The sequence below is a fragment of the Pelmatolapia mariae genome, linkage group LG5 (assembly GCF_036321145.2).
Source record: "Pelmatolapia mariae isolate MD_Pm_ZW linkage group LG5, Pm_UMD_F_2, whole genome shotgun sequence".
Taxonomy (NCBI): domain Eukaryota; kingdom Metazoa; phylum Chordata; class Actinopteri; order Cichliformes; family Cichlidae; genus Pelmatolapia; species Pelmatolapia mariae.
In genome coordinates, this window is record NC_086231.1 from 8,693,802 (window position 1) to 8,720,339 (window position 26,538).

The window sequence follows — 26,538 nt, forward strand, 5'->3', positions numbered from 1 at the left end:
AGTACGGGCACTCCTTCCGGAGCTGCAAGTGAGAGTAGCCATTCACCACGAAATGCACAGGCAGGCAGAATGTAGGCTGGAGAGCCTTCTGTTCACCAGCTTCAGCTTACCATAAGTGCAGCAAAATTGTACCTGGCAACTGTGTCTAAGTCATAGCTGATGTCTTTGTTACAGTGGAACAGCTTTGGCAGTCTTTGACAGGGTTTGTCAATAAAGACTAAGAAATTGTTTATTGAAATGTCACAGAAAGTCGCCTATAGACCCAAGCTCAATTCAAGCTTAGTAAAAATTGAGACTGTGAGTGTTGGGTATAGCAGCAAAAAGTCCTGTATGAAAAGAAGCAGGAGCGCATAGATCTGACTGAAGTAAGTATATAACATTATTTGATCTGTAAGGGCAGATGATTGGATAAGATAAATGGTATTGTTTGAGAGGAGATAAAAAAAAAATCCTTGCCAAATACCCCAATACAATGTGAGATAGCAGTGACCTTAAATGTGATCGCTACCTTGCATTGTTTGAGAAAGAATATGAAAACATTGTGGCAGGAATTTGTGTCAGACAGTAATACTAGTTTCAGCATTTGTCAGAATGAGTAATGAAAAATTGGTGAATCATCTGTTGTGCTGTAAGCGGCTATTCACAACTGAACCCTGCTAATAAACCTGAAGTCAAATAATACTGCTATAGCAGAGACTATGCTGACAAAGAGAAGAGTAGGAGGCCAGCCTAACAAATTCCAGTGCATCTTTTTGGACGTGAGACAAACGGATCAAAGAAAAAACAAACACCAGACCTTCCCTGCATATCAGCCAACAAGTGAGCATAATGTGCAAATGTCTGAACTGCACAGCCTATAGGTCTTTACAAGTGTGTAATTGCTATGTGACACTTTTGAAGACAGCACGACAATGCAATATCAAATAAGATTATCTGAATGAAAAAGAAGGGGGCCATTGTTCGAGGAGAAAGATGTCTCTTCTAGAAAATAATACCGCCTCTCTGTCTGCATTCATGTCACAGTTCAAACATCAGTTTACACTGCCATGCCTTCACAAGTTGCCCTGAACACTGTAACAAGTCTTCAGGGGGCAGGAGAGAAGGATGTCACTGACAATTTTGCAGAGCATGAAGCTCGACTGCTAATGAGATTTCTTTTTCTACCAGCAGCAAATATAAGTAGTCATTTCCTGCACAAAGACCACTTCTTAAAAAGAAAAAAAAGAGAACATGGCAGTGATGCTCCTTAAGATTTCATTTGTGCTCTTGTTATGTACTAAACTAAATCAGCTCATATTAATTCTCCATTTTATTATTGTTATTGTTGTGTTTTTTTTTATTTATGTATTGTGTAATATTGCTAATTTGTGGCATTGTTTTGTTTTGCATTATGCAGCCTTTAGAGTGCCCCTGTGAAACACTTTCAATAATTTCCACTATTACTCAGAACATTTTTGGTTAATGGGCGCTCTTTTGATGCTGTTCACAGCCTCATCCCACACTACGACGTGGACATCTCCACTGACCACTTAAGCAGGTGCTAATTAACTGACACAACCTTGGAAACCAATTTGTGATTATTTTCATTTCACATTCATAACCCATTACGTCTAACAAAGATATGTTCAGAAATACATTTGGAAGATGGCCCTATTTTGTCTGCATCTGAAGTAATAACTAAACAAGAAAATGACTGTGCCTGGAAATGAATTTCATTTTGAAAAGTTAGCGCCACTTATTAACTACATTCAATTTGCAGCAATGAGTGTAAGTATTAAACTATACAAGCACGTCAACTCAAGCCCTGCATTCACATGCAACACAACAATGCTTGTGAGCATGAAAACTGCCTCTTGCAAAGTGTGGCTGATGAGATATGCATATATTCATGAACAGGTGTAATGTCTTCTAAAAAAAATAGAACTTGAAATGGCCTTTCAGCACAAAGTAGGAGCAACTGCGAATTATCGATGTTCCTGTTCATATGCGTGCAATAACATTATGCTAAAGATAAAAAGACAACAATATAAAAATATTGGGACTAATGTGAAGGATTATGTATTTCAATCACATATAAATCAACACAGTAATAAACTTGATTTGATGCATAACCGTCAGATAAACAACAATGAAATGAAGTATGTTAAAGTATTTAAAGTATAAATGGATCGGATTTATTAGCATAAATATAAGCTTAATGGGGATTTTTAAAATATGCTGTGCAAAAGGATTACAAATTAGAACAAAATTTAAATATCGTTTTGAACATTAAAATAACAAAACATAAGCATATTTGAGTGACTTGTCAATATCAATATACAATCCAGTGACAACAGGCATCTGAATGGTCTTTAAAATTTTCTTTTGAATGACTGCCCTGACTTTATAAAGCCATATAGACAATAACCTTCTGTGTCTGAACAAGGCTGTCCAGGGCTCCTTTGAGAAAAGCTTTGAGAAAGGTGGCAGAGCACATACACCTTTGGTAAAAGAAAGGTCAGCGTCTTTAGAGCTATAATGTTTCAGAACTGTAGCACTACTATTAAAGAACTTTTATATAACATAAGGTTGCCTGTATATTATATTTATCTCACATACTATTGAATAAAATTAGAAAAGAAATGCCTAATTGCCCAGAGCCTGGGTAGCAGGTCTAAAGCTTTCCTTGGATACATTTGAAATATCCTCACATTGATGTTTCTCTGCAAAAATGTTAACCATGTTCAAAATTCAATGATACAAAATACAGGGGAGGCTGATGTCATTAGTGACCTGTTTTGAATGTTATCAGCCCACTTCATAAATGGCCATTATCAGCTGTTATCAGTCCAATACTTATCACATGTAGGAGGGCTCTTTCCACTTATTTGCAGGATCAGTGGAAAATTATAACACCTTCCACTGGGGAGAAGTTCCTCCGTAATGAGTGGAGTGTCTCCACTGGCAGGAGGAGTGGTGCTGACATTGGTCACACATGAGGCAGGAGATTAAGAAATATCTTTTGGACTTGAATGATTTGAATCACATTTTGCTACTGAAATTGCTTACTGCTTATTGGTTGGTTTTAGGCTGTTTGGTTCAGTATAAAATATCGTAAAAAAAAAACAACAACAAAAAAACACAAAGAAAAACCTACAACCTTCAGAGAAGGTGATGCAGCAGTTTAGCGCTGCACTGTAAGCTGGTCCTTGGTTTGAATCCACCAGCAGGCCTCTTTGGGTGGGGTTTGCATGTTTTCCCTGTTTGTTTATGGCTTCTGCCTGGATATTCCAGGTTGTTGTTCTTCCGCAGCCTAAACATGCTAGATTTATTGGTAATTCTTAATTGGCCATAGGAATGAATGTGAGCGTGTCTCTCCTGCAGAAGGCGGTCAACCACTCCAGGGTGTACCTCATCTTTGGCCCTATGGCAGCTGGGGTAAGCAGAAGAAAATGAATGGACAATCTTTAGTAAGCAAGCAACGTGTTTCCAAGCTGAATTTTGTCATTTACCACATGCCGTTCTACATGCACTTCATCACAGAACAGCTAAAGGTTTTTCTAGACTTATAAGCTGAGCTGATTTCTGTTTATCACTGATTACAGTGGACGATAACTGAATACCAAGCTTCCTACCGGGGGAGAGGGTGTCCACTGGCCATATCTATGTAACTGATTAAAACTGCTGATGGCCATTCAATTCAATTTCAAGTGAAAATACTGAACTTGCAGTTCAAAAAATGTTTGAATATTTGTGCCAAGTTTTGCAACATTTTCCTGGATGAGTAAAAAAAAAATCATTGTTGGCAACAAGACTGAACATCACAGGATCACCTGCGTCATTAGGATTTTTCTCTCCACAGATGATGTCAATACAAAATTTCAGTATATTTACAGTGAGTTGAGCTGTTGTTTAATTTTGAACAAAACTGATAGATCATCAATCAAACCCGGAGTCCCATCATAAAACCTTTCACGTTCTGCATGCATTAAAATAATAACACATCTTACTAATAGTTCAACTAGAGCAACACTGCAGTTAAGCTGATTATGCAAGTCTCACTCTGTGCATATAATGTATCACAATAATGCAGTTTACATGTCATAGGAGAACACTACTTAGGCATACATTTCTCAGACTTCCCATTAAGACAATGCCTAACATGTCTCAAAATAGCTCTGCGAATGCCAGTAAGAGCTCAACCTATGCTTTCTCTAATACTAATTATCCTAACAAGCACGGCACTGTGTACACAACTTTACTCATGTTACACTTGTAATCGCTTTATTTTTGCATTTTTCATGCCAGGCATCATCTATGGTGATGACACTGCCATCAGTCCAATGGTGTTATCGCACAGTAAACACTAATTGTGACAGGTGAATGTAAACTTCACAATACATGTATCCATTTTACATTTGTGACAATCTCACCTTTTTTATCCTTAATATAATTTTACAATAAATGCAAAGTTTCTTGTCACAAAAAAGAGGAACATTATTTTGGGCAACACTGAAATTTGCATCTCAACAATGACTACTGTGGAGACGTGAAAAAGGAAACAAGGATGTCTTGCTTTTGTTTGACATCTATGCATTTTTTTCAGTGTTATGTAATTACAGGTGTCCTTCTACCTTTATATTTTAGGTTAAAAAAAATTATCATTTGGGATTTCAAAGCTCTTACTAGACAAGGGTAATATGTTAAAGTGGTCATTTCAAATTCTTTTCATCTTCTTTTGTGCTGTTTTCAGATTCTCTGGTAATAAAGTGATATCAGGTACGCCCCGTGTTTCTTGCCTTCTTTTCCATGGTGCACCTTCAAAGCCTATAAAATATCCAGCTGGACAACAAAGGAAGAAGGGGGGAAAAAATCAATGTAATTGAACACTGTGTGGCCACTGAGATAGCAAGGGTAGATACAATCCTCTACTGTAAAATAACACGCATTATCATCATCCTGCACTTAGATGAACCAGCAGAGACAAAGCAGAAACTGTACAAATTCCAGCCTCTGGAGTGCTAGGATTGTTGATATAGTTTCAGGGTATGAAACCTGCATAAAGGAAAGGAAAAGGAAAAGCCAAGGACGGATTGCTCTTTTTTCTGCCGTCCTAGTTGTCATGGAGGTAGTAGTAACATGTTGTAATGTCAGGGTTTGATGTTGCTCATTAGGCCAGTAATGATTTGTGGATGGATTGTAGGTGTGGGAGCTGTGTCTCGTTTGAAGCCATATGCTGGCAGCCAGGGTACTTCAGACACTAGTGTTTACTGGGAGATCCAAGCTATTTTATTGCTTCTAATGTCATAATTTACATTCAGCTAGTGGACTCTAATGGATCCAATGCTCCACGTCTTCCCTCTTTGTTCAGCTGAACAATCAAAATGTGGGTAATGGAAATAAGTTTTAATCTTTTTGACCTTGCAGCTCAGTATAATTGTTTTATGATGGTAATATTAGCAGATGTTGCAGTTGTTGTATTATTACTCTTATAATAATTATTAGCTTTGTATATCATATATATATATATATATATATATATATATATATATATATATATATATATATATATATATATATATATATATATATATATATATGTATATGATATACATAGATATACATAGTTTGGACACCCGATGAAAAAGCTTTTATATTATTTTGCCTGTGATGACATCCTGGCAGGGATTTGCTTTTACACCAGGCAGTATGACTCTTTACCTCCCTAAGAGATACCAAACATCTGTCAAAAATGATCAGCACTGTGACATAGTGATGGCAAAGACAGTCAATATTTAAGCTGCAGTGTTCTATATATATATATTGACAAAGAGGGTTCTGCTTTGCATTTTGAAGCTACAGCACATCAAATTTCCATTTAAAAACACATTTGTGTTTGGAGGCTGCAAGCCAGTGCCCCCTCAAAAGTAAATGAGACCACACTGATTAATTCTAGTGCCCATGGAAGTAAACCATATATATATATATATATATATATATATATATATATATATATATATAGCTTTTATATTATTTTATTAAATAATTATTATATTATTTTATATATATATATATATATATATATATATATATATATATGTACATAAATTTAAGGGGGAAAAAATGTATCGTAATCAGCAAAAAGCTATCGCAGTGACCAGGGGAAAATAGTCTCTGCAATATTTCTTTTGCCAGCTATGAGCTCCTGTCCCTATAAAGCAATTACAGATGAGTCAGTATTGCTTTGTGCAATCTGATGACTTATCAAGCCATGTTTTCTAAGTACTGGGCTTAAAATTGCCAAAATATTTTGCAGCCACTGCCACAGCTGGTTAATGATTTGTACAATGTTAATTTATTTTAACAGCTGATGTTTTAAAATTCTTCACGTAATAACAAAGCTCTTGGGGTCAAGCAATCACAGTTGACGTTTCTGTGTGTTTACACTAGGCTCACTTTCCCTGCATTTGATTAAAATGCAACTGAAAGCAATATACTGTAAAATGAAAATTGTGTATAAACGGGGCAGCATCAGCAACCCCAGAAAACAGCATCCTATATCTAAAGCTGTGCAGCTTTTAACTGCTTTACCAAAGCGGCTTCTGTATTGGCATCTTCAGTGTAGCCTGCCAGCTCCAATGCGCATGGGATTTGCCAAACTAAAAATTCAACCGTCTTGAACCTAGCACTCACTATTATTACAAAAATAAGTCTGCTATCTCAAGACACAGTTAGTATGGGTTCTAATGGGGCTTTTTTCAATGTACCCAATTAGTGCTTAGATATGCAGCAGCCAAAGCTTCATTAGTGGGCAGCAGTCAGGCAGCCAAGTCAAATCCATTCGCACTTTACACAACTGAGTTGAGCTATAACCTTATTCTAGATTTAACAATAACTACTCATTTTTACTGACTCCTATCTCATCATCTGTTTAATAACCTTTAACAAGGAGAAAAGTTACATGTGAAGTGGTCCCATCCACCTCGTGTATTTTTTATGCTTGCTAGGCTGACATGACTTGTTAAAAACAAGCTAAAACTAAAGCTGTATGTATGCAGACAGACTACTATTTGCCACTTATCTTCAAATTTCACAGTAAATCCTTGTAAATGTTGCTACAGGCTGAGACAGCAGCCACCCCCACTTTTACTAGTTGTGCTATCTGCATGCAAAGGAGTGTGGGGTGGGATATTTCCCCCATATCAGACAATCAATCTATCAATATTGCAATGTTTTGCCCCCTAGAAATCTGTGTTTTTAATTGCACCAAAGCTCCACAATCTGTGGACTCTAATTTGGAACGATTAGTCTTTTTGCAATAAATCCAAATATCATACGATACCTGCAGTTGTGACAAGATCCAAACTATTTTCGTGGGAGTGCTTTAATCCAAGCAGCCACCTTTTTGTGTGCCTCTAATTGCAGGTCCTATGGGTTTTTTAATGTACATCATGGCAACATACAGGAGTTCTTGGCATATAAAACAGTATAGAGTTTGGGCCCCAAGGCTCCCTCTTCCAGCCATTCTCTTTGACATTAAGACCGGAACATGCTCTCTCACAGTAAAACCCCAGCTTCCTCTTTTTAATGAAAGGTGTTCATCATCACCTTGTCAGCAACAGTGTGTGACTAGGACAGGTTGATGCCACTTAGTCTCCCTAAGGGGAGTATGCGCTGTCAAGCAGAATTTGCAGTCCTGCCATTTTACTTTGACAGACGAACCAACCTGGACAGGTCTGGAGAGCAGGGCCACATAATGGGCCCTCCAGTTGTCTTACCCTTAAAAAACTGAATTGGATGACATTTGTGTCTTATTTGAGTCCATAGCTGCATCTTGTTCTGCTGTGCTAGTCATTCTGTGTTTACACCAACAGATGAATCAGAGCATTACTTTCACCATCATTCATCGCCCACGCCATCACATCCCGATCCTTGAAAAGCTCTTAAAGGTCACTGTGGCAGAGATGACCGGTCTCTCCCTTGGCTGCTACAAGCGAGTGCCTTCGCAGTGGCCCAGTTACCCTGCCCGGCTGAGCCCTGATCGCAGGCGTAAGGGGTGGGGTGGGGGTGATACCCTAATGCTAACTGACATCCTGAGAAGCTGTGATTGCTTTGAGGGCTTTGTGGGCAGTGGAGGGTGTGGGTGGCAATGGAAGGATAGAGGCCATGTCTCACAAGGACCTTTAACAACCTTTTAAAAGCTCGAAGAAGCCGCCCTGACGCCAGCCATTCACAGGAGAAAATTGCTGACAGTGCTAAAGGGGAGAGGGTGGTGGGGAAGAGGAGAGCAGCAGTATGCAGCAGTTCCTGGAATGCTTTTGAGTTCATCACATTGTCCTGTGATCCCTGCAATGATCTAGGCACACCACAACCCAATCAGCCTCACTGTATTCACTGTGTAATTACAAGCATGTGCACTAAATAATTCACTAGGAGCAATCGCTGAAAAAACATCCAGCACTCATGGAATGCACTTCTGTGAGCTTTTCCACTGCAGCCTATTACACCACTTTAGTCTCGGTTAGGTCAGCCCGGCCACTGAGATAGAAACATCCTGCATTGCAATCCTTTGACCTAGCCCCACTCTCAGCAAGTTCACAGAGTGCTGTTTGACCTGAAGGTTTGGCTAAATTGGCTAATACCATGCTGTGTGCCAGTGAATCCTCTCTTTCTGTGGACAATCATCCATCGCCAGATGAAAAAAAAGACATTATCCAAAAAGAACGCTGAAGTCCTGGGAAGCTTTATTACTCTCATTTCTTCAATAACTCCCTCAGACTTCCAGTTGTGCACCATATTTCATCTCAGTGCTGAAGAATGACTTTTCTGACAGTGAACATGAGAAATGCAAGAGACTCAATGGGCACGGCTGGAGGGGGGGCAGCCTACCCACAGAAGATCACAGCAGTGGCAATGAATGCATCAGAAAACACTGCTGTAGGCGAGCATAAGTCAACAGCGCCTAATGTGAGCCTTTGGTATGCATGATGTTAAATAGATTGTGAAAATGCTCTTTTCATGACTAAGATGGAGCTTTTCATTAATCCTAGAGCTGAACCTGCCTCCGCAAAACAACGAGCATCCCTCGCGGGAAAGACAAAACACCCACGGTGGGCTAGAGGGATCTCAGAAGAGCTCTCATACAGCTCACGGACACACTCTCTTTGCATCCACCCCCTTAGTCTTACGTGCAATTGTGATTTGCATGTTTGTAGATCTATCTAATCTCTCATATCTGTAGCATGTGGTCATAAGTATCTCTGTAGCATTTTCTCCGCGTGTCAGTGAGCATCTGTGTGCATGCCTTTCAACGTGATGTACATATGCTTTTGTGCTCTGTGTGCAAAGTGTAGGTGGATGTGGTTGAGACAGATATTCAGAGAACTTAAATCATTTTTTTGCCTTTTATGTGTGTGTGCACAGCAGTTGGTCAGAAGAGATATAGGGTTTTGATTTTATTTTAGGAAGCTCCTGTTAATGATAGCCCACGTGTTGAGGATTAAAGCAATAGCACAGCGCTTCAGTGAATATTCACATGTGTGAATGCTGATAAGTCTGATCAAGCTATTTTCCCATTTGCTCAGATATATCGGGAATAACACAAACCACACCTTGCACAGATCCCTCTTTACTTGTACCTTAACTTCTACATTTCTTATTGCATTCCCCCCTTTTTTAGTTAAATGTTCCATAAATTAAGTATGTGTGTGCAATTTGTGAATAGCACGTGCACATTCATCTACAACGCTAATTTGAAACCTAAATAGCAGGATCTGACTTGCAACAGTGTAAATTTATCACAAAAATTGAGATATGCCAGTTCTCCTTTGTGTTCCTGCATGTGTATCTGCATCAATGACAGCAAGTTTCACTTTAATATGTCGGTGCCACTGATAGCAGTAAATGGTGCAATGCAGATTTAAAATAAAAAAGGCTTCATTGTCAAGCTGTCATCATGTCATGCTTTGATAAAAAGAAGGCAGAGGTAGTTTAATCAGCCGTTGCAAAGTTAAATGAATAACCACAGGACATCAGAGGATTCAGCTTTCGCCTTAGTGCCCATAGACACTAATGCTAGGGCACGTCAGCCATACAGGAGCTATAGCGATCCCTTCATGTTCTGTCAAAACACCAGAACCTGCAACACACTAATCTCATCATAGCAAGCCAAGCAATCTATTTCAGAGTAGAGCCATATTTTTGAATCAAACACCTTCCTCTCAACTGGCAGAGTGTGACTGTGTGAACTGGAGCTATCCCCGGGTAACGGCCCAGGCATCCATTTGTAATGCAGATGTCTGAACCAATAATTGAAGCCACTTTATCAACACCTGTGCTGATAAGTGATGGCTTTGTAGACAGCTGGTGCAGAAAAGGCCATAGAAGAAACAACATAAAACATGAAAATCTGCATCTACTGCCATTATTTCCTCTCTTTTTTTTCCCCTCACTGCGAGAGAAGCAAAGAGGGTGGCTAAAAGTAGTTCATCTGCAAGACTTCATTATAGGCTGGAGTTCCCACCTCAGCTGAAAACCACTCAGCAAGCATGTCACCTTAAGTGTGTTGAATGGTTAGTCTGAGGTAGCGTTCTAAAGTTTAATATACCATTCAGATTTGTTCCCATGATAAAGAGTAAATCACTCGGAGAGATATTTTATTGTACCATGAGCATCCCAACATCTGTGTGTACACTGGGTTCCTTCAGCATAAATCCTAGTGGGGTGTTATTATCAATCAATCAATCAATCTTTATTTATAAAGCACTTTTCATACAAACTGTAGCACAAAGTGCTTTACATGGTTAAAAGCAGCCCACCTCACCCTCCCACTCATTCCCCGCACTGTCATTAACAGAAGCGGTCATGATACACACATCCCCCCACCCCCCCACCCCCACACACACACGTACACACACGTACACACATACACACACACACACCTAAAGAGTAAAATTGGGCTGGGTACGTATTAGCCAAGTGAGGAAACACTATCACAGGGAGCTGTCTGCACCGGGAGCCGGTCACAGACCGCAGCCTCCAGGCTGGGTACACAGCAGGAGGGAGGCTAAGAAGCCCCCCAGCCAGGCTCAGAGGACCCACAGGGCCCCAGCAGCCACTGTCGATCACAGCCCCGGTGCAGAGAACCCCCTCCGAGGAAACACTGGAGATATGACCTAATAAGAATATAAACAGGATAAAAAGATAAAATAAATAAGAGTGGGATATAATATAAATATAAGTATAAACAGAGTAAGAAGATAAAAAATGAATAAGAATAAAATCAGTAAATATTAGGTAAAACTAAATGAATAATATAAATAGAATAACAGGATAGAATAAATAAGCATAAAATAAATAACGTTAGTTAAAAGCTAAATTAAAAAGGTGGGTCTTGAGCCTGTTTTTAAAAACATGAACGTTCTCTGCGGCCCTGAGCTCCTCCGGCAGGCTGTTCCACAGTCGAGGACCATACGACTGAAAAGCTGCCTCTCCGTGAGTATGTGTCCTGACTTTAGGGACAATCAAAAGGCCAGTACCAGAGGACCTCAGGGTCCGTGAGGGTTCATATGGTAAAAGCAGATCTGAAAGATAAGAAGGCCCAAGACCATTAAGACATTTAAAAACCAATAAAAGAACTTTAAAATCGATCCTGAAACACACGGGGAGCCAATGCAGCGATTGTAAAACCGGTGTAATGTGGGCCCGCCCTCTGGTCTTCGTCAGCACACGAGCTGCAGAGTTTTGCAAAAGTTGCAAAGGTGAAATATTCTTTTTGGGGAGACCAGAGAGCAGGGCATTACAATAATCAATGCGACTGGTAATAAAAGCATGCATCAGCATCTCCGTGTTGGCCCGAGAGAGAATAGGGCGGACTCTGGCTATATTTTTTAGATGATAAAATCCAATTTTGGTTACATGTTTAATATGTGGGATAAAACCAAGCTCAGAGTCAAAAATAACACCCAGGTTTTTCACTTGTAGTGAAGGGCATAATGAAAATGCCTGTAATTTAGACAAGAGTTTCTCTCTCTGAGCCTCGGGACCGATGATTAAAACTTCAGTTTTGTCCTGGTTAAGCTGTAAAAAGTTTTCTGCCATCCAAGATTTTATATCTACAATACAGTTAAAAAGGGCATCCATTGGTCTGGTGTCATCACTAAAATGGATCTTATTTGGCCGTCACTCCAATAGCTAGGACAAAAGAGGCATTTTAGACGTACAAAGGGAGCATTTAAACCATATGGGTTTGCATGCAATTTATTTTTTGTGCAGTTTGCTGTGAAATACACTAACAATTAAAGAAGGCAAGCAAAATGTTGTAGCAAAGTAAATCTTGTGGGTGGGACCTATACTGAAAAACTGTAAGACACAATTCTCTTGGCTAATCTTAACAGGTTGGTAAGATTGCAACTGACAGTTGATACATGGGAGGGAGAGTGCAAGGAGAAGGCAGAAACTCAATATGCAGTTATTTATACAATTAACTTTTATCAAAGTTTAGTTGAGAATCTGTGTGAATGCTTTAAACATACTTAAAATAATATTTATAAAATAGACCCATTACAACCCATTACCTATTACAGACTGTTAAATAAAAGCAATCTACATGCACCAGTTCAAACCCAACATTCTTGTTTATTATGTTGAAGGAAGTGATGTGAAAACATACCTATGAATTGATTTTCTGTCTTTGCTCTTGTGTCTTCTCCATGAATGGACTCTCATTTACTAACAAGCTGTCAATCTGATCAAGAGAGATGTGTCTTACATCTTTCAGTGTCTTGCCCACAAGGTTAAGCTGCATAGCAATCAAAACTTCTGGATTTGAGAAAAAACTTTTGGATTTGAAAAAAGTTTAGGCTCACATTTTAATAAAAATGCATTTACTTGAAATGAAACATTTATCATTTTGCTCTCATATCTGTTTACACCCTGGAGCAGTCTGCAATCTCTTGCAGAGAGACAGATAACCATTGACACCTACCGCCACTTTAGAATCACCAATTAACCGAAAAGGTTCTTTGGATTGTGGAAATAAACCGGGGTACCCAAAGTGAATCCATGCAGACACAAGGAGAACATGCAAACTCAACACAGAAAAGCCTGCCCCTATAAAGACAGCATTACTGCAGTGCAAATCCTCACTTTTGATGTTTTAATCATGATTCTGATGACAAATATTAGGTCAAAATTGAAGAAACAATTGATGAAAATGATGAAACAATTACTAATCTGCCAAATTTATCAGAGACACATTAACTGACAGCATGTTTAATTAGTTTTTTCTACTCATAGGTTCAAGTAAGTCAGTTACATGACTTTCTCCAGTGCTTTGTTGTCTTTTCCCATGTTGGCTCAAACAATATGGACATCACAAGAGATATTTCCAGTTTCTAACCAGCACAGTGATTTTTAAACCCATGATTATAATCCTTCCCTGACCATAACAATGTGTTCATTCTTGTGACCATGAGGATGAAGAAGCTATGGCCTTAACATGGCTATTTCAGCTAAAGCTGTGACCTTTTTATTGAATCTAAGTGGTTTTTGTGCCTGACCAAACCTTATCTAAAGTAAAACCACATTATTACATTTATTGATCTGGATTTCTGCAGTAAGTAGAAACGTTTTTGGAAAGTCTGTACAAAATGAGATTATACCACAAATCAAAAAGTTTGTCTCTGTTGTTCTAGAGGACAAACAATGATTTCTGTCATAGAAGATGTAAAACTTTGCTAATTAAAAATCTGTAATGTTATTCACTTGAGAAAATTACACAGTCATGTTGTGAAGTCCAAAAATCTTAGTTTTTCTTTATTTGGCTGCTTTTTCCTTCATTTTCAATCCAGAAAGTTTTCAGAGGAATGTTTCTTTTTTTTCTTTTTTTTCTTTTTGATAAGCTGCTTAACACTGATCTATGAATCATTCAAGCAGTGAAAAGACACCTAACTCAAGGGATGAATCAGTGTTTATGAACCAAATTTCAGAAAACTGGGCGAGTGGACAAAAGATAAAGTGCTAAAATGCTGATGAGCAAAATTTGAAAGTGGATATGGTCTTTCAGACTGGGGATTTATGCTTCAGTGGGAAATTTACATCATACCTACACTGTAACTGCAAACCCTTCTGAAACTCTCTTTAGAGCCCATACCTCAAGTGTAACCCTCCCTAAATATGAAACTAAACGTTGGGTCGACACAGCCCACAACTGTTTGATTGGCCTGTGATTTACCACTGATTCCTCATGTGCAATTTACAGCTACTTTTTTGAATAGATCAGTGAAAGAATAGCATCATCATCTCACTGTAAGAAATAATCATAGCATCAATATGAAGACACAGAAATGTCAGTAAATTTCTGGAGAGAGATTGTGGAAACTATTGAAATGGACGTGAGGTAATGTACAAAGAAGTTGGAAAAATTGAATCACAAATATCTTTGCATCCAAAAAAACCTCTGAATATCGCACAGGGAGAGGACCTGGGAGGGTAAAAAGTCCTAGCATCTTATTTGTTTCTATTGTCTGGTTAATAAAACACTGGGACACAACCACAAGGTAATTAACATATAATGCACCAACACAAGCTTAAATGAGGACAACAACTGCGGTCACTTACATAAGTTACATCACAGGCTCTACAAAGATTCCCAGCAGTCCATCTACTGTTCACCAAAGCCTCATCAGACATTGTTTCAGTAGAATTGCAGCTGTCAAGAAGTCATCATTAAGGAAGGAAAATTGGGAGTAAAACTGCAGTATGCCCAGTTACACAAAAAACTACATTCTGGAGTAATGCAATCAAATTTCTAGATCAAATGATCATCAGTGTTCACAGAGGATGCAAGAAGAGTTTAATGCACAACCAGTAAAACACAGTCGAGGCCTATAATGGTTTGGAACTGCATTTCAGACAGTGGTAGTGAGGAAAATGATCGTCAAAATTGATGGAATTATTAATGCAGAAAGGTGCCGTCAGATTTTGATCCAGTAACACCATCTGGAAAGTGTCTGATTGGCATCGTCTTTTCCACATGGCAACGATCCCAACTGCCAGGGAGGTAAAAGCATATCTCGGTAGAACAATACACAGTGGCAGTTTATAAGTCATTCACTGGACTCTTTAAAGCCCATACCTCAAGTTTATTGATGAAGTAGTCTGGGATCTTTTATGACAGAAAAGAAAACAAACAAAACTAATATCCAAAGAAGAGCATTGACTATCCTTCAGGAATTCTGGAGAAGTATTCCTGAAGAAATAAAAAAATTAAAAGAAAGCTTCCATAAGAGAGTGGTTATAGCAAAGAGTGTTCAAAGATGGTTAGAGCAAATACTGACCCTGTTTTTGCTTAATATACTATATTTGCATGCATGTCTACAAGTTTTAATAAACAGCGGCACCTATTTTCCATTTTTCTAGCAAAATATAAAGAAAGTAGGGTTGGTTTGAGACTTTTGCACAATACTGTAAACGGCAGAAATTCAGTTGTGCAATTAGCAGTATAAATAAAGCAGCGCATGAGATGTATGACTGTGAATCAGGTGTATGAGTAGGCAGTGATTCTTAGCATTTTCATCAAATCATAAACATTTGTTTCCTTTAGGCTGGCTAGGCAGCAGCATGTGTCCCTCATTTGCTTGGTTGCAAACCAATTTGTTATCTACAAATACCAGAGATTGGGATTTGAGGTAATGTGGTTTGTGACTTGAGCTCTATTTCTGTGGGTAGGAGCCATGCAGCCTCTTTGTAAGCTATGCCGGTCTCAACAGCGAGCAGCAAATTTCTGGAGAGAGGCCTGTTTCTGCTTAGAGCATACACGCTCCCACATCAGTGTCTGTACAAAGAAGACTTGAGTTTATGGTTCATGTGTTCTTGTGTGTTAGATGGGTAAATAAGCAACTACTGCCAAAACATTCACCTTTTGTAAGGCGATGTGTTAACAGCTTAAGCTGCCCCAAATATAGACAAAAATAATTTACTGCAGATTTAAGGGGCAACTCAGGGGGCAGCACTATAGTGCAATAGCACAGCAAGATGGTTCTGCATTTACGCCTTCTGCTTGGCTTGGGGCATTTCTGCATGGCGTTTGTATGTCCTCCCTGTGATGTGTGGGTTTCCTTCAGTTCTTCCAGTTTCGTCCCACACTCCAAAAACAAGGGTTTGATCCAGGTACTCCAGTTTTTCCCACAGTCCCATGAGGCTTGTTTGGTTAACTGGTAATTCTAAATTGCCTAGAGGCGTGAATGCACATCTGTTATTCTGTGTTAGCCCTGTGATGGACTAGCAACCTGTCCAGAGCGTAATCCACATTGACCCTCCCATGACCCTGAACTGGATACGTTTTTAAAAGATGGATGGATGGATGGATGGATGGATGATGTAAGAATTTAACGTTAGCTTATCAACAGCTTAGCATTGTGATGTACTGACACACATATTACAGCCCACAGTCCAGTGAAACCCTGCTTTCCACCGATGTGTTAAAGTATTTCCAGAAAACATTGAAATGCAGGCTTGTAAAAAAAACACATTCTAAATAATAAATGATGGATTCACAATTTCAAAAGTAACAGAGAGAAAAATGCACCATGAACAACCTGAAAGCTGATCATCTGAGAAGAGGATTCGAGAAAACAAATTGGTTAGGATATTGTCTACATGCAGAGTATGAAGATTAGTGAAGAATGATCATAGTGGACTCTAGCCTCTATTGCCTCACCCACATTCAGAGGGGGAAAGAAAACTAAGCGAGCTATGTTGGCAAATTTTACTCACATTCTAGCTCAACTGAAATAAGAGCGCCTATCTATCTATGTATTGATACATATCTCTATACGTCTGTGTATCTATCTACCACGTAAAGAGCCTTCAATGAGGTGAAGAAGAGCAATGAAGTATCCTTTCTGAATAGTTTGTATGTTACCAAAGCTTCTTTTTCTATTATTTTATTATGCGGGTGCAGTACAGGAGAAGCACTGATATCAGCAAACATTACACAACCATCCATGAATAGCAGGAAAAGAAATCACAGATGATGGTTGGGGAAAATAGGAGGTAGAAACTCGTAACATCAGCACTGTCACAGCACTCATTCTCAGCCAAGGCTCTCATATCTGGTGTCGTTGTCATTGTCACTCCTTGAGTGAAAAAAAGAAGGAAAAAAGAAGCTCGACACAAAAGTCTGCAGCTCTCTTTTGCAGCAGCGGTAATTTCATGTCAAGAAAAGAATGCATTCAGGTGCAGTCTGTTCATATGCATTATATTGGAACTGCACATGTGAGGAGCAGCAGGAGGCAAATGAGGACGGGAGGTAGTTTGGATAATCGTGGAGGGACGCCAATGAGAGCTAAAGGGAGCTACGGGTGGGATGCTACTACTTATGATAATTTCCTTATTTGTAAAATATTGTCAGGTATTGGTGCTGATTGTATTTTGGGTCCCTAAAAATCTGGCTTCAAATATTTGGTATTTCTCTGTAACATTAAATGAAGGTTTGGAGGGGGGGAAACAGTCTGTATTTCTATTATATGTCCACCTACTTCATCTGCTCCAGCTACAGCTTTTGCTTTACACACTGTTTCTCTCTCTACAGGCTTTGTTTCAAAGAATGGCTTTTGATGACGGCCACAGAAGAAGAGTTACAATGCTACAGTCATTTCCAGAAAATATAGACCTGCAGGTGCAAGGATACAACAAGCTCTCCAACAACTTCTCGAACATGTGGTTGTAGCTGTGATCTTGGCTCTCCTTTACTCCAAATGCACTATTTTTCCACCACTGCCTTTTGGTCTGTCGAGGCCACTTATGGAGGAAGTAAAAGTGAAAGTGAAGAAGTGACACCTTTCCTCTTCTGTGATGCAGGTCCAGTGTTCCCTGTATGACTGTTGAACACTCTTGCACGAAGGAGCTACTCCTGTTTTTTTTTTTTGGCAGACACAAAATCTCACATGGTTTTCCAACCAACACTGGAAAAAGGGTTTCAAATGTTTAAAAAAATCCTATTTTTGGCTTCTTATGCACACAGCAAATAATAAAATGGGTCCAAAATTTGTTTATTTTTAGTTTAACTTCAGTGGATGGGTGCTTTTGTTATCAGTATCAAGTCTTATTTCGTTCGTCTTTCATTGATTTATTTATGACTGGCATGATCATGTCTAGATTAATGTGTAATATGATATAAAGTAAAAAAAAATCAAAACAGTGAACATAAAGTTTGAGTAGTTTGAAAGTCAACTTTAGTTCTTTTTCAAGATGAACAATGTGTCAGAAATGTATTACGCAGCCCTAAAGAATTCTTTCAAGATATTATTTCACTCAGCTTTGGGTCTCCGAGCATGGATTGATCGAGCAAAAGGACTCCAGCATGTAGGAAACATTAAATGGGCTTGAGGAAAGGTGAATGTAACTCGATGACAGATTCACAGGCAGGAGGCAAGATGCTCTCGAACCCTAGTGTAAGATAATGTGCATAATCCACTGCAGGGATGTTAAGTGCACTCATTTCACACTCCATTTCACACAACGCTGCCCTAGGAAGAATCTGTGTGTATGATGACTCAGGAAATACACAACATCACTCTTCTGCATCTTTCTCGTGTTGTTTCTCTCCATTGTTAATAATCTGGAGTCAAATCACTTTTCCACGCTATTGTAGAATAAATTATGTGTCAGGAATGTAATAAGTACCAAAGCCATGTTATGCATGAAATACACACGAGTTAATGGAAGTCAGCATTTCCTCAAAAATTACTTCAAAAGATGCATTATGGACATTAAAACGGTCTAATTTCCACCTGTGGCTTTATTCAGAATTTACAATCTAACACACAATTGAAATGGTACCACCTAAAGGGAAAACAGCATCTGTTCATGTATATGATAACTTGTTATGAGGATAAACATTTCATTTCCATCCATCAGCCCTAAGTGTGGGGAATCTCCATCACTGCTGTCAGAAGTCCATTAAAATAGCTTGCTCATCATATACACACTACCTTAAATATGATATGAAATTAATCCATTAATTAATAGTGTGTACAAAATGAAAGCATTCTAGCACACTATAAATGTAAAATGCATTTTTTTAAAAACTGTCCTTAGAAAGTGAAAAGCTGACAAATTGTCAACTATGAGAATGGCCATTCTTAATGCACTGAGAGAAAATATTATGAGTATCTATGAAAGCCTGCTTACATAATGTGAATGCAACACGAGGGCATAAATCAGTGCAGGGATTTTTAACTTGGCTGTTTTAGTTCACACACTTATCCGTATATTTAGTCATCTGTTTCATTTCGCATTAAACTGTCTACTATTTATTTCACATATAAAATGCCGTGTTTGTACTGTAGCCAAGTTTCCCATATCCCTCCAATCTTTACTATGGAATTGTTTGGAAAACCTCCCTGGTGAGCAGATGGCGCCTGCCGGGAGGAGAATAAAGCTAAAACCTGGGCTCTATACACTGCACACACATTTCCCCATTTCCAGAGCAAGCTTTTGTAAAAGGGAACAACAGAGGTCTAGTGGGAATTTAACCATGGGTCTGTTTTGGAAAACATGTTTGTTTATTGGAGCCTTTCTCCGTGCAGCAGCTACAGTAAACACCGTGGATACTGGAGAGTGTCTCTGCAGACTGGAGAAGAGCATCGAGCCCCCACTTGCTGGAATGATTTCAATCACTTTGATCATCATGGTTTCCATCATGAATGTGATGTGTTCATTATTTGACCCCTTTGTCAACGGAACAAAAAGACAGAGAAGCATTTGAATTTACTGGGAAAGCTTATCTACCGTATGCTGGTGAATTCTGTATTATTAAGCAGAGAATGAGGCAATGCTACAGTATGTTCTTATGGCTGCTTACGCTCTAGTCCACACTGTATTGAAGAGAACTTAGCAGCAGGCAAACCAGGGGTCTTACGCTGAGTCTGCACTTGCTAAACTAACTCAGAGGACATGATAAGCCAGGCAAAGCTTGGAAAAGTAAATCTGAGGCTGTTTGAATAAGCCCTGCACCTCTCTGCCAGCTACAATCAGCGCACAGAGTATTCGTCCCAATCTCTCTCTGGGGGAGATTTCTTAAGCACGCTTTGTTGCTAGATCCAGGTAGGCTATCAGTCACTGCAGTAGTGAAGAACATGCCAACAAGAATAACCCCAACATAAGACATAAAATCCATCTCATGGGACCTCAGAGGCTGGACGAGAACAAATTAAAAAATCTCTCTTTTGCTGAGTCACTCTCTTTAGATAATTACCCACTGATATGAAGAACATTTCCCCACTTGGCTGTAAGTTCAGAGGGAATGCAGACAATGGCATATTTGGCCGTAATCATAGCAGCCCCCCACCATCAATTGAAGCTAAGAGAGTAAGATAGCACAAAGCTAATCTTTGGCTCAACAAAAAGGCCCGAGGGGGCAGCACAAAATGGAAGCAGTATTAAAAAAATTTGCTCCTGGCATGAACCTTCACTGCCTCTCCAAGCCCTTTATTAAAAGGCCAGCAGACAAAAACTGTGCAGGTAAATCAAGCTTAATATGCATCCCTAATAACCGGGGGTGGGAGCCTTAAAGTGCAGCACATGCATGCCTAAATAATCTATTAAAGTTTGCTCTGGGGTATAGTACAGCAGCAGTCTCACATCAGCTGGTCTACCACTGTCTCCACTCTCCCTTCCACTGCCAGGAGGCTGCACATCTGCACAGCACAGTGACTGACAGTCGATGGTTCACACACCGTTTACCCCACCCCCCACCCCGACACACTCTCACAAAACACCACCCAGCCGGGGTGCTCCCCTGCGTGACTCAACTTGTTTCAGGGCTGAGAGGGAGACACTGGGGGAGAGGTGGGGATGAAACAAATGTGGGGGAGCTGGGAACGATGAAGCGGTTGTTTGCATGCTGTTGTGTTGCTGCCTTTCAGAGTTAAACTGGGTTTTGCTTGAATTGAAGAGAGGATTTATCCATGGTTTCGGTCTAATCTGCGCTTTCAAAGCTGCAACTATATTTATATTAAAACCCCGCAGCTCCAGTAGTTTCGATATTGAGTCATTCTTTTATCATATTTTTGTGAGACTTCAGGCGCCTCTGCAGCGCAGCGAGATACAGGGCTCCACACAAAACGCTGCGCCTTAACGCGTAAAAACAATCAATGCACTTACAGTCCAGGGCGTTGCACTCCTTTTTACAGCCAGCACATATATTTACTTTTCTAAACTACAACCGTGTGAATCATCAATTGAAGTATTATACAGCTCTGAAATGTACATGACAAATGTTTTGTGTGCACCCCCAGATATCTATCATGGGTCCTCGTTGCCAGCGCTCTGCGTTCATACTGGTAAGTATCAAGTAATTTTAAGTCACGACGTTAACAAACATTTGATTGTCATAGATGACCCATTTTGCGGCTCGGGCGGCTGTTCTTACCCCTTTCTCCTGTCCACGAAGAAGCCTTTCATAAGAAGTGACCCATATCCACGGCAAAATCGCATCTTGTTGGGCGCATCAATTTGTAGAGAGAAGATTTCCCGAGCTTCAAAAAAAGCGTCTAAACATTCTTTCTGAATAGTATCCAGCGGGAATGTACACTCGTTTGGAGGCTCCGTCAATCTCCCCAAATCATTTCGAGCGCTGTCCTCGGAAAAGTGGCGCTGAAAGTCTCAAGTCCTAACTTTAGGCTGTGTGCGAAGGGAAAATAAAAGACACGTCCAGTAGAGCTACACACTAATACAGCTCCTGCGAAAAGCGGATCTGATTTTTACGGGATAAAAGAGCGGAGAAGCGCATATCCCACACCCGAGGCGAGAGCACTTTCTCATTGACAGAGGGAAGACTACATGCGCCCCTTGCACTGGATGTGAATGATGTTAAATGCATCGCAGCACACCGCCTTTATCAGGAAAGAAATGCACCATCAGTGAACGACGGGGAAAAAAGGTGTGAATGTCTGATTAAAGCATGGCTGGAGTGTGACATACAGGCTGTGCATCAATTTGTTCAATTTTAACGTCCATTTGGCCGCCTGCTGCTTCACCCCTCAGCACACCCAGACCTCAGTGTCGGGGATTGTGTTTATCTTCGTCTATATAGTGAGCAACAAGAAACACAGAAACCACCCTGTCTACCCCTACTGCCAGTCAAATCTGACTTAGTTGATATTTTTGTTTGCTTGCTTGTTTGTTTCTTTGTTTTTAATAAAATATCTCAGTATTGAAGTTGTAAGGCTCATTTAATGCGTACCAAATCCCTTTGGACTAATTAAACAAGTCACAATAATTCTGTTTTATCCCACTGATATTTTTCTGTCAGATATAATGAATTCCTGTGACTATGAGATCGCTTGCAATCAATGCAATTTTCACGGCGACAGCAGCAGAGATGGTATAAATGATTCAAATGTGACGCTTTTGGGTCGGCTCGCACGTTACAGGTGCTGTTGCGCAGCCTATGCAGTATGTTGAATCTCAAAGGTTTGGGATGCTGTGCGTAGACCATGACGAAGATATCAAGTCCAATCACCGAATGAGAAAACTCAATCTAGATACTAGGTGTGTGTTGTGTGTCCGTGTTTCACTGACTGACAGCAGCCACGCTCTGCAGCACATTTATGAAATTATGTCCAAGGGCATGCCAATATATGTCCCAGATTATCCAGCAAAAATGCGAGAAATTAGTTTTAAACTAGGCATGGGATGTTATTATTTGAGACTTGAATGCGATTGATGGACCCATTTTTTGGCTATTAACCTTCAAACGTCTAACGTGTGTTGTGAAGTGACAAAGGACTTCCTCATCGATCAGTTCAACGGTGGCATCGGTGCATCTTGCAGTCCTGATTGATTAATTTTCCAAGATTTCCAATAGGAGGCTCCCGGTGATTATTTGGCCTTTGCCTCGAGTATATGCGCAGCTGCTCTTTCTGCCTCCCTGATCACAGGGCCGGGGGGTGGGGGGGCTTTCACAGGTCTGAGTGGGTCACACCTGTGGAGTGTTGGCCGTACTCCACCACATCAAGGGAAGGTGGAAGGGATTGTGCCTGTATAGGGAGAGAGAGAGAGAGAGAGAGAGAGAGAGAGAGAGAGAGAGAGAGAGACTTGGAGTCTGGGGCAGTGGGGGTCCTTGGTGGTGGTGGTGGTGGTGTGTGTGTGTGTGTGTGTGTGTGTGTGTGTGTGTGTGTGTGTGTGTGTGTGTGTGTGTGTGTGTGTGTGTGTGCGTGCGTGCGTGCGCGCGTGTGTGTGTCATGTCTCTCAGGGCCTTGGAGGCAGCTTAGCCTCTGAATATTCATCCACACCTCTGCTGGAGCAAATTCCAGCTACATGCCTAGACTGAGTGAAAGTCTTGTGAGCTGTAGTGGGACCTTGTAAGTCATGCAAAAAAGAAAAAAAGAAAAAAATCACAGATCTAACTTGTGCACATTATTGAACAGAGTGTTTTACATCTTTGTATTACTCCACAAAGCATTGACTCCCTTCCATCTGTCAGCTCCTCAAACCGGTGTTCTATTTCTGTTTAGCATAGTTGGCATAATAAGTGAATTATTTAGCTGTGGAGAATGGCTACAAAAGTTATTTCCACCAGGAGACCCATTTCTGCTTTGCTTTCTGCTGCAGTAGACCGGGTCTTGTCGAACGTGCTTGCTCTGAGGATAACATGTTATGGAGCTGAGTCCTCCCCATCCCTCTGCGCAAGACAACTCTGGAGAATTACTTGTTTCAATTAGCTATGGGGCGGAGAGAATTTAAGCCATGTTAATTCCAGTCACTAGTGAAAATCCCAGTCAAAGAGACTAGCCACTCAAGCATAATCGCCTTCCCCCAGACATCTCTCATTTCATGGATCCATTAGGGAAATTAATCAAAATGTAAATTGTGAGGTCACAAGATTTCACTTTATTGATGGTGTTCAGTAAAGGCCAAAACTTATTCAGTACTTTTGTGATTTAGAGGAATCCTCTTCTTATGACAACTCTGAGCTGGTTTGGTTTTTGCCCATTCACTCATTCAGTGATCTAGATAATTTGGCTTTAAGTAGTTTTTTTTTCTTCTTAATAACAAAAGCTGGATTAATCTCAGTGAGGATGAGCTGCTTTAAAAGTTTTCAAAGACAAATGATGATGTGTGGAAGAATAAGGAGGAGGAGATGACACAGATGCTCCCCATTCAAATAAATAATCTAATTGTTGGAACAGAATCTGATGTTTGTGTCACATCTTTTCATCAGCGTCTGTGTCATCGAATATTGAACTCTGAGGACATACAGACTGTTCGCTAACATCTGATTATCTAAAATTGAGACTGTCTGACACGCCCACAAGTGGCAAGACAAAGGAATGAGTCAGTTTGTCACTCTTGTTTAAAGCAATATTTTGCAACGAAATGGTGAAAGAGGCCAGCCGGGGCAGACAGACAAGCCATATGCTTTATGTGAGTGAAATATTTTTGTCGAGATGCTGGCTGGCTGACAGTTGTCGCAGCTGTAACCTTTGAACTCCAAGAGCCTTTTTTATATAAGAGACTGGCTGCAGTCCAAATTGGCCGAGGATGTGCACACAGAAAAAAGGATTTGATCTGTAGATTACCACGAAACACTTAGACAGCTGCATTAGATTACTGCATGTACAGAGATGCCTTGTGAGTAATAGAAAATACAGTTAATAAGAGTGTTTTAGCATAGATCAAGAAACAGTGGCCAAAAATACCAAAGCCATCAAAGCTATAAAAATACAGAGCAGTGCTGTCTGTAGGTTTAGTGATGTTGCTTTCTCTGTCTTTGATGACTCTTTAGCTCTTTATTAAAGTAAATTATCATACATCAAATAATTAATTGAGAACTTATTTAGCAATTAATGTTTAGTATTATATGCTGATAATATTCATATTAGTTTTCAAATTAAAGTGATTTAACCTTATATTATTATACTATACACATGAGCTCATCTCTCTTGGCTGTTAAATAAATTAGGTATTGAATATCACTGGATATATGAGCTTGGGCTTTCTGTAACTGGCATAATAGCAGCCCCTGGTGGTTATGTCATTTAACATGCACTCAAACCTCAACTCAAAAAAGAGTGGTTTACCATAATTTGGATATAATATTGAAGTGAGACATATACACTCTTTTCCATCAGACATCAGTCAAATTAGATAACTATAGCTCAGTCAGGCCTTTTATTAAATGGATCATAGCAGAAGAGAAGATGAACAAATAGTGATATGTATTTAATATTTATATTTTTAGACACTTTTCCAGATAGTCCTGAAAACAGCAATGATTCTTTGCAGACAGAGGACAATGCTACTTTAAGCCCAGAAAAACACAACCCAGTAAATTGGTTCTCCTGTGTGTGAAGCCGAGCACAATCTATTCTGGCCTTGGGCAAGACAACACAATCTCCTGCTTGTTTGGTCATTAACATGCATATTTACCAGATGAAAAAAAAAGGTACTTGAAAGGTTAATGTTGCCAATATCTTTGGAGTCTTCGATTAAACAGACCTCAGCAGCTACATAGCCTTTGGTTGTATGGCATCTTCTGGGATTGCAATATTAAGAGATATAGCACTAAAGCTGAATTTCCCTGCTCATTTACTTTTGACACAGTTGAGTTTTGGTTCTGACTGCTGGGTCTACTGCTAGCACTAAACATCTAATGTAACAACTAGGCTGATGAGCTTTTACACTCATTCTTTGTTCTAAAAATAAAAATGTGGAGTGTTCTGGGTTGTAGCAACTGCCAGCATTCACACATAAATGTGCAAATGTATAATAAAAAGTTCCAGTGGTTTCAAACTGGCTAAATGTATATGTAAATGTATGCACTGAGACTTAATGTCTCAACTATTTAAAACTGTAGCTACGTTTCAGTCAGTTTCTGGAAAAGACCTGTGGGTGAAAGAGACTAAAGACCCAAAACAAGACACAAAAGCGTAAAAGTCAAAAGTACAGGTTGTACCAAACTAGGTAGACAAATAAAGTTAAAAGTGTGTCAGCCGAATACAGACAAGGACACGAACAATGTACCATGGAGACAGATTAGCAGAGTGGGAAGAGGTGCTACAGGTGACAGAACAGAAGATCAGGTGGAAGAGGTTGGTCTGATGAGAACAGATCATGAGAAAACAGCTATGCTCAATAAATGACTGAATCAATCAAAAACTTCCACCCAAGTAAGTTCCACCCAGACATAAGCACATTGTGTTGAAAAAAGATGATATGCGGTATATAAAACATAATTTTTTAAAAAAACAAATGGATGGATGGATGGATGGAATTCTTATTTTAAAATATTGATTTCTTTTTAGACTGTATGCGACTACTTAAAAAAATGCAGTCTCTCTTGTGGCTCTTTCATGCATAGTGGTCACTGCATTGGACAGCTTTTCAAAAGCTATTTTCTTGAGCATGAATGGTTTTGATGTGTCTGCATATCAGCCATTTCAGTCGGCAGTGTTTCAAACACACACACACACACACACACACACACACACACACACACACACACACACAGGTAGTCGCCTAGTGAGAAACAAAGTATACATAAAAATGCAA

General features: G+C 39.7%; 1 protein-coding gene across 1 annotated transcript in view; it reads right to left on the reverse strand.

The window, feature by feature from the left end:
* Nucleotides 1–21,776, reverse strand: part of LOC134627455 (metabotropic glutamate receptor 4-like) — a 190,832-nt gene extending 169,056 nt beyond the window's left edge. Inside the window, exon 1 of the mRNA XM_063473539.1 lies at nucleotides 21,416–21,776. The gene's annotated coding sequence lies outside the window, so the exon portion shown is untranslated. The remainder of the gene's footprint in view (nucleotides 1–21,415) is intronic.
* Nucleotides 21,777–26,538: the final 4,762 nt, after the last annotated feature.